Source organism: Montipora foliosa, chromosome 6, assembly GCF_036669935.1.
Source record: "Montipora foliosa isolate CH-2021 chromosome 6, ASM3666993v2, whole genome shotgun sequence".
Lineage (NCBI taxonomy): Eukaryota > Metazoa > Cnidaria > Anthozoa > Scleractinia > Acroporidae > Montipora > Montipora foliosa.
This window is the reverse complement of record NC_090874.1, coordinates 17,573,439-17,580,938: the sequence shown is the minus strand read 5'-3', so window position 1 is coordinate 17,580,938 and position 7,500 is coordinate 17,573,439. Positions and strand designations below refer to the sequence as shown.

At 40.2% G+C, this 7,500-nt stretch overlaps 1 pseudogene; it reads left to right on the top strand.

Moving 5' to 3' along the window:
* The first annotated feature begins 2,537 nt into the window (after window positions 1-2,537).
* LOC138005110 (uncharacterized) lies at window positions 2,538-3,275 on the top strand (annotated as a pseudogene).
* The last annotated feature ends 4,225 nt before the right edge of the window (window positions 3,276-7,500 follow it).

The window sequence follows — 7,500 nt, the reverse complement described above, 5'->3', positions numbered from 1 at the left end:
TGCCTCTAATAGAAACTTTGATATCTAGGAAAGCCAATGAAGTTTCCGAAATTTCCCAGGTATATTTAAGAGCTGGATGAAAAGAGTTGACGGAGGTTATAAATTGATCGAGTTCTTCTCTGCTGGATGAAAAAGCGCCGATGCAGTCGTCGATGTAGTGGCCGTAGAGTTCAGGTTTGGGGCCGTTGTACTGATTAAAAAATTGGTGTTCAACATATCCTACAAAAAGATTGGCATAGCTAGGTCCCATTCTTGTGCCCATCGCTACACCATTAATTTGTTTGTAATAGTTGCCGGCGAATGAAAAACAGTTAAGCGTTAAAACTAGTTCGGCAAGGCGGAGGAGTGTTTCCGAGCTAGCTTCTTTGACAGTGCGTTGATCGAAAAAGTGTTTAAGTGCTTGAAGACCTTCGCTATTAGGAATGACTGTGTATAGAGATCTAATGTCCATGGTGAAAATAAGTTTGTCTTGGCCGGAGAAATTGAAATCGCGGAAAATTTGTAGTGCGTGTGTACTGTCTTTAATGTATGATGGCAAAGATTTGACGATAGGCGTCATAATCCTGTCTAAGTAGCTAGAAATGAGTTCGGTGGGGCAACTACAGGCAGAAACAATAGGGCGACCTGGGTTGTCGGGTTTGTGAATTTTAGGCAAGAAGTAAATGCATGAAGTTCTAGGGGTGTTGATGATGAGATTAGTGGCAGTGTCCGGTAATTCTTGATTAACTATAAGATTTTGAATGGTGTCTTTGACAAGTTTTTGATTTTTGGAAGTGAGATCTTTAGGGATTTTGGCATAAAACGAGGTATCCAAAAGTTGCCGCAAAGCTTCTTTTTGGTAAAGGTCGGACCGCCAAACAACTACCACGCCGCCTTTGTCGGCCAATTTGACAACTATGTCGTTGCGTTTACTAAGATTTTTAAGCGCCGCCCACTCTTCCGAGGAAAGGTTGGAAAATTTAGTGTTGCGATTGAATTTAAGTTTGTGAATGTCGTGACGGCATTTTTTGGTGAAAAAATCTAAAGAGGCAAATTGTCCCTCAGGTGGAGTCCATTTGGATTTGCGAACTAGAAGTGTTTCAAAAATATCTTTATTAGAAGTGTCCGAATCATCCTCTTTGTCGTGAAAAAAGGCTTTTAACTGAACGCGGCGAAGGAATTTTTCAATTATTCAATCCAAACATTCAATTGGTCAATTCAAACATTCAATTATTCAATTCAAGCATTCAATTATTCAATTCAGACATTCAATTCTTCAATTCAAACATTCAATTCGGCAATTCAAACATTCAATTTGTCAATTCAAACATTCAACTCGCCAATTCAAACATTCGATTCTTCAATTCAAACATTCAATTCTTCAATTCAAACATTCAATTGGTCAATTCAAACATTCAATTCGCTAATTCAAACAATCAATTCCCAATTCAAACATTCAACTCACCAATGTTCGGCAATTCAAACATTCAATTCGGCATTGGTCAATTCATACTTTCACTCCGTCAATTCAAACACTCAATTTGCCGATTCAAACATTCAATTGGGCAATTCAGAGGTTGAAATACGGCAATCTTGACAGTCGATCAGTAAGTACCTCCCACTTGTTCAATCCGGCAATCTTAGCATTCGTGGGAGTCTGGTTACGAGAACATGTCTTAGGCCTCTCTCGGCTTTCTTTCTATCTTTGGCGGGAAAAAAAATTCTTACAAATTTTTTCGAGTTGTATTAAACAACAATGGCTTCCTCGTCACCTATCACTCCGGCGTTTGTTCAGTCGGTAATTCAGGACACGATTAGTCTAATAGACCATTTTAGGATCCCAGATGATATCACTAGTGTCATTCTCCGATTAGAATACCTCAATGAAGCACTTGTAAACAGTGGCCAGTTCACAGACAGAGCCGTCTCTGCTATCAGCGAAGTCTTGAGCATTTTAAGGAACGTCGCGGACAATAATCTGCCCGAAACTAGGAAGTTGGAGGTGCGCTTTGGACGTAGAGGCAGACTACCTTTTGATATAAAAGAGGAACAGCTTGTTTTTCTTGTGGAGAACGATTTTAAAGTTCCTCAAATCAGCCAGTTGTTGGGAGTATCAATCAGAACAGTAGAGAGGAGACTGTCTGCCTTTGGTATTAAAATGTTAGGTAAGAAAAGAAAATCGTTATAAAACCGGCTGTGCATGGATTTGATTAGCCTGCAGTGCAGGCGTTATTTTGGAGCGGAACGCTAGATAAATCAGGCTTTCGATGCCGCCATCTTTAATTGTAATTAGATGCTTGACCGGTAGAGGGTTGGTGCAGTGGCGGGTGGAGGGGTGGGGCACTAGAAATAACGCCTACCCGCAAAGCCTGTGAAATCATTGAACGCCCCCTAATTAGTACCGCTTGACCGCCTTTCCGGAAATGTGCAAGCAGCCAATGAACATCGATCTTGTTTTTATTACCGGAAGCCAAAAAACAAAAACATTGACACACTTGTATTTGTCAACTTCATGCGAAACAGAAATCGAGCGAGCGAGCGAGTATGTTAGTGAAATTATGTCGGAAAGACGTCCTAACGAAAGCTGTAGGATTTGCAAAAGCTCTTTTAAAGTGAAATTTGGCAATATTCCCGGCAAACAAGTGTATTCGTCCTAGGAAAACCTTTTTAAACCATCGCAGAGGAAGGACAGCCTTGGAGTTGTGTTGGCAGAGGTTTGTAGTCGTGTCGGATTAGTATTGTTGCGCGATCCTGCAATATATTCTGATCGCGTTTGCAACCCGTGTGGTCGAAAAATTCGCAGTCTTGGCCAGTTGTTCGAGTTTGTCAAGGCGGGCACGACTCCAACGTTAAACTCTGTCTCTAAAAGCACGAAACGCACACCAGCAACTCCGGAGAAAGCGAGCCCTTCGTGGAGAAAATCAAAAGTTGTTATGAGTTGGGATGAAATGCAGAGTAATCTTAACGTCGATGATTTGCCGCAAACAGGAATTCAGGTAAAAGTTGTGTATATGATTCCGTCAGGAACTGTGACTACGAGAATTCCCCGTGACGAACCAACAAAAATCTTGGTAAAAAACATTGCATGCGAATACTGGCGTGAAGTATCTAATGCCATCCTTAAACACAAAGCGCTTGCCCCAGTAATGATGATTGCAATCCGCAAGGCTGTTTTTAAAGAATTCAGCGATTACCTAAAATGTGAGAGTATGTTACTTGCCAGAAATCCTGATGAACTAGCCGGGTTTTCGAACAAATTGTTTATGGCGGAAATTAGAATTCACTGCCCTGTTTGATTCAAATGTCAACTCGGAGCCATTAAAGATGCTTCCGTTAACTGATCTTGCACGAATGCTTTCGAGCGGACAGACAACAATCACACACGCAGCTTTCTTTAAACCTTCACTCACGTCTTGAGAACAATCCCTGCGAACCGCGACCGAACTCTGCAACCACGTGCGTGTAGCTCCGAAATAGGGAGCTTAAGCACGCACGTTTTTGGGACGCGGACGGCAACCGGAAGTGAGCTATTTTCCCTTTTAACTTGGCTTCACACAACCACATTTACATTGCTAAGTATAGGCTTTTCTCCGTTCGAGATCTGAGAGATGATTGGTATAAAAATCTGGGAGACACCACTGTCCTGGCACGCGAAATGTTCTCTTCCGGTTGCCGTTCCCAACTCAAAAACGTGCGTGCTTAAGCTCCCTACTGACGTCAATTTTTGACATCCCATAATTATTGGCAGATTTGGGCTCGCGGTAAGAACTGTTTTGAACTTGATCTGACAAAGTCCGACATAGCGTTACGGATTATCGTAGTCTATGTTAAAGTCGTAGTTCACACGCGCTGTTGAACATTTTGATTATATATCAGAAGTCGATGTATATGAGTATGAAGTCTAAACTTACGAACTTGGTATTGGCGACATGAAATGTAAAGTTGACCTAAAAACTTGGTATTAGCGACGTAAAATGAAAAGTTGATAGCTTTAAGTTGGACTTGATTTGTATTTACTGACATTGTGTTGGTAAGTTCGAAGTTTGTTTACGTGAATATTAATGTTGACATGCCACAGTCCGATGACGATGTGTAAAGTTGGATGTTGCGTTACAACTTCGATTTTTGGCGGAGATGGAACGCCATATTCTTTCAAGTTCGTCTCTGTTCGGTGGTACTTTGTAACGAAAGGCAAGGTTCATTTCCTTTCCGGTGGTTTTTGAAGGAGTGCCAGTTTTCTGTTTTTAAATTGCGCTTTTGAGATGGTCCTTTCAACAAGATTCTTGGGACAACCTCTTTCATGTGGGCGTGATTTAAAATTTTGGATGAGCTCTTCAAATGTATTTTTAAAAGAGTTTGTTCTAAGATGTCTCAGAGCTTCGCCTTTTACGAAGCCTTTTTTGACTCCTGGTGGGTGGCACGAGGAGAAGTGCCTGCGCTGAAATGTTTCAGTAGGTTTGAAGTGCGTGGGCACGTCAAGGCCTGAATTACTCTTGAACCTTTCGCCTTTGTAACAGCTAGTGTTTGTATCCAAAAATGTCGTTTCTGTATCTGAAATTTCAGCCGTAAATTGAATTGTGGGGTGGTATTTGTTTGCTTGTTCAATAAACTGCAGGGAGAATAAAAATCTAAAACTATAGTTTCAGTGCTAATTTTTTTTCTATTTCAGAAATATATAAATCAGAAAAATAATAAAACGACGGGGTTTGAATTATGTCTAAAGGCCCGTGCAAACGCTCGCAACGTTGTTGGGCCCAACATGTTGCGAGCGTTTGCACACCATGTTGTTTGTTGTTGCGACTTGTTGGAAGTTGTTGGATGAAGTTTGAAACTGGTCAAATTTCAGAGCCAACCGGTGAGTGCCAACATCTCTATTGTTTCGCGGTCATCGAAGCGTGGTCCAACAATGTTGGGTTCGTTTGCACAGCACATCCAACAATGTTGCGCCGGCGCACGCGCACTACATGCCACGTATCCACACAAATACATGCGAACAAGAAATCATCATGGCGTCGGAGATGGAAAACGTCCCAGAGTCCTTTGTATTCTCATCTAAAGACCCAACATCTTGTGACTTGTTGCGAGCGTTTGCACACATCGGCTAACATCGCGCAACGAGAGACAACATTGTTGGGCCCATCAATGTTGCGTGTTGTTGGGAGCGTTTGCACGGGCCTTAAGACTGTTGATTTTAACATTCCAAACAGGAACGGATACTTGTCTACAACCTTGAATCTAAACATTTCTTTTGTTGGCATAAAAAATAAATTACATTAGAAACTGTTGACAACTGTACATACCAATTAACATGAAGAAGTCAGTCTGACCTCAAAATAGACAGTATAATTTACTGACAAACTTAATTGTCAACTGACAAAATTTAAATTGAGGGGATGTGTGGAATACGCTCTCAAGTGACTAGAAGTACTGCACAGTCTGCAATGCTACCTTCTCCTTTTGTTTCACAAAATAGTTATAATTTATCGGAAATATAGGCGGCTGTAAAGTTGCTCCCAAATACTCCTTAAAAGCATAAAGTCTGTGTCTAGATAATGAAACTAAATGAGCCAGGTAGTTCATTGATGACAGCACTTAGCTCTGTTTTCTGTAGAGTAACAAGGGGTATCACTGATCCCCTTTAACCCTTGGGAGTGAAACTTGACAGATTTTACTCTGTCTAATGCCAGGGAGATTCTAGTCGTCAACTAGGGTCATCCTAGGGCGTTTGAGGTGTCAATGAGTTAAGCAGTCAAAAACTTTGTCCCTTCCATTAAATGGGATGCTAACCGATCACAGAATTTGTAACAAAGTCTATCAAACATTTGTCAGTATTAAGTTGTATGGGGGTACATATAGAGAGCCAACATGGTTAGAGAAAACTGAGAGATGATCAAGACCAACCTCGTTCCCAGTGTTCTCTTTTCTCTGCCTCCTCTGTCCTCAACGACAAAGGAGGCAGAGAAGAGAGGTTGGATAAAGACCTGGCCTCAGTTGTTCAAAAAGTGGATTTGATTCTCTATATCTGATCTCGCTTCTTCTTCCAATGGAGGTTGAAAACAGTACAGTGTAATGAACCGAAATGAAATGCGAGCAAAATTTTCAACCTATACCAAAAGGATTGCTTTGCATGCCAGAGAGACGGGCCTTCCACGATATTTTCAGAGCGCTCAAAAGCACTGTCACAAGCCAAACGACTTCTCTTTGCATCAGTAACTCTTTCTCTACCCGAAAACGCATCTGACCCGCTAGTCAAGAGAACGAAGACTCTGGAAACGAGATTGCTTCCCGACTTATCTAGAAAGATCGAAAGAGACTCTGCTCGCAGGGTAGATCAATACAAGTTCGCATTATATATATCTCCCTCCTTTTCTAAAGAAGAAAGTGTTTTTTTTTTTTTTTTTAGCCGGGGTCAAGGTAGATGATGAACTGCTCGGAACTATACGTGAGAAAACTAAACCTTTTAATAAAGGGATATGTTTCCACCTCTGAAGACTCGAACTAAGATTCAGGAAGATTCTGAATGATGTAAAATCAAATTTTTAGGTTGATTGTGCGATCATTCGAAATTTCTAACACAAGGCGCAAGGCATCCAAATGACTACACGGACAGCTTAACTGTTTTAAGTAAAAGATTTCATACCACAGCTTGTCACATTAAAAGAAAAGAGATTTTGTTCGTGTTCTAATAAAAGTTTATCGCGAGGCAGATAAGAATGTTTTGTTGTTTTTTTTCCCCGTGAAATAATTAATTTGGCTTGCAGACGCCACCGCGGTGCTTGACTGAAAATCATTCTTCAATTCATATCGAAATGTCTCATAAAATCAAGACCTACTGTTGTCGAAGGCGATCAAATTCGTTGAATTACCCCGGACGAATTGCAACTGATGCCTCGTCATGTGTTTCCCGCCTGCGCCATGACTTTGCAATTTTTTTTTTTTTTTTCTTATTACAGATGAGGACAATTGACCTTTTCGGCTTGTACATTTTGTTTTTCCAATACAAATCATGTGATAATACTCAGGAGGTTTGGTCTTTTGTTTTGTTCATTAAAATGAGGGCATGCAAGCATGAATATGCCTGCGTACACATAATACTCAGTAGGTTTGGTCTTTTGTTTTGTTCATTAAAATGAGGACATGCAAGCATGAATATGCCTGCATGCACTCTTTTTAATGAACAAAACAAAGGACCAAGCCTCCTGAGTATTATCACATGATATGTATTGGAAAACAAAATGTACAAGCCGAAAAGGTCTATTTTAATGGTTCAAGACTTTAGTGAAGACATTTCTATTTACTATTGCCTATAACATTTAATTATTTGTAATTTTTATTTAAGTTTATATATGTACATATTTATCTTATTTATATTTTTAATTTAATTTTTACTTATATTTGTAGAGTAATGGTTTAATGGTTTAATTAACTTATTGTTACGCGCATGTGATCCTATTCATATGTTAACGCGCGCGTTATAAATAATAAAGATTGATTGATTGAAAGATTGATTGAACAGATGAT